This window comes from Mus caroli, chromosome 5 (assembly GCF_900094665.2).
Source record: "Mus caroli chromosome 5, CAROLI_EIJ_v1.1, whole genome shotgun sequence".
Lineage (NCBI taxonomy): Eukaryota > Metazoa > Chordata > Mammalia > Rodentia > Muridae > Mus > Mus caroli.
This window is the reverse complement of record NC_034574.1, coordinates 22613018-22614686: the sequence shown is the minus strand read 5'-3', so window position 1 is coordinate 22614686 and position 1669 is coordinate 22613018.

Below are 1669 nucleotides of genomic sequence, written 5' to 3'. Positions count from 1 at the left end.
TCAGGGCAGGATCCATGAGGCAGGAGCTGACACATGGGCTCTGCTTACGGGTTAGCTTTCATAGCTTGCTCACCCTGCCTTCTTATGTCACCTGCGACCACCAGCCTGGGGTGGCATCACCACAGTGAGCTGGATGTTCCCACATCAATCATCAATTAAGGAAATGAATCACAGGCTTGCCCACAAGACAATCTGGAAGGAGCAATTGAGGGTCCCTCTATCAAAATGACTCGAGCTTGTATCAAGTTGTCGTGAAAGTGTCAGTAGCACAGTCTGAAGACAGACTCCACTTACCTAAGGAGATCATCTTCCACAAATTTCATTCTGGAGTCGTCCATTTGTGAAACTGGTAATAGAAGTAAAGAAACTATTTAGCATAGTGACTACTGATATCGTCCAACAGAACCCCCTTCATGTAACAATCATGAGGGCAAAAATGGAGTCATGCCAGCCATGTAGGTAATTAGTGGCACAGCACAGCTATCAACATATTAAAAGTCCATGCTCTCTGCTGTCCCCATCATGGACCAGAAGTGCCCCCATTAGAAACATGGGAATGGGAACGTAGCCGAGGGAGACACAGAGATCCTGATACATCTTTTCCTGTAAAGATGTCTACCTTTGATCCATAGTAGAGGAATAAAGGTAACAGACCTCCCTTGTCAAACTCTTGGTAGCTATTCTTTGTCCATTCTCCTGACCCACCCAGTTTCTTTCCCATATTTTGGGCTTTCCATGAAAATATAAGGACACAGAAGCTTGGGGAAAAGGGACAGTGGAGGAGCTATGGAGCTGTTTCCATGACTTTGGAAGTGAAGATGTTAGAAAGATGGTAACTCTAGTCACAGCCTCTTTTTCAGCTTTCTTCCACATTCTGTCAAAGACCAGAGTCTTAAAGCAGAAAGATACACTAGCTGATATCATCAGCCTTCAGCTAACAATAAGGGATAGAGTCATTCTGACCTGTGGGTTCCTTGATCTCTTCAGCCTAGAGAAAAATACATATACAAAAATAGCAAGTTAGGTTTATGTTATAGATTGGAGATTTTATTGACAATACATCTTACCTTACACATGGGATATTGACATGTTTTATATCAGGTATCAACTAAGCTATCTTCTATAATCATATCACTAGTTACTAATTTTTTTTGAATAATTCATTAAATATAATAAGGAAACTGCAAAATGGCTCTGCAGGCAAAGGTGCTTGATACCAAGCCTGAGGACCTGGGTTCCACCTCAGGAGCTCTCCTAGTAAAAGGAGTGAAGCAGTTTCCATAAGTTCTCCCACATACCTCCACATTTGCAAATGCATATACACACTCATTTAAAAAAATTACGGGTGTGTGTGTGTGTGTGTAGTACATACTGAGGCATAGAGAAGTAGAAGACAACCTGCAATTGTCAGTTCCTTCCATCTACCTTGAAGGTCATAGGAGTTAAATATTGGTTCCAAAGCTTGGCAACGTTATGTGATTACGTGTTTTTTTTTTAATTTTTAATATTTTTTATTACATATTTTCCTCAATTACATTTCCAATGCTATCCCAAAAGTCCCGCATAGTGCCCCCCCCCACTTCCCTACCCACCCATTCCCATTCTTTTGGCCCTGGCATTCCCCTATATTGGGGCATATAAAGTTTGCAAGTCCAATGGGCCTCTCTTT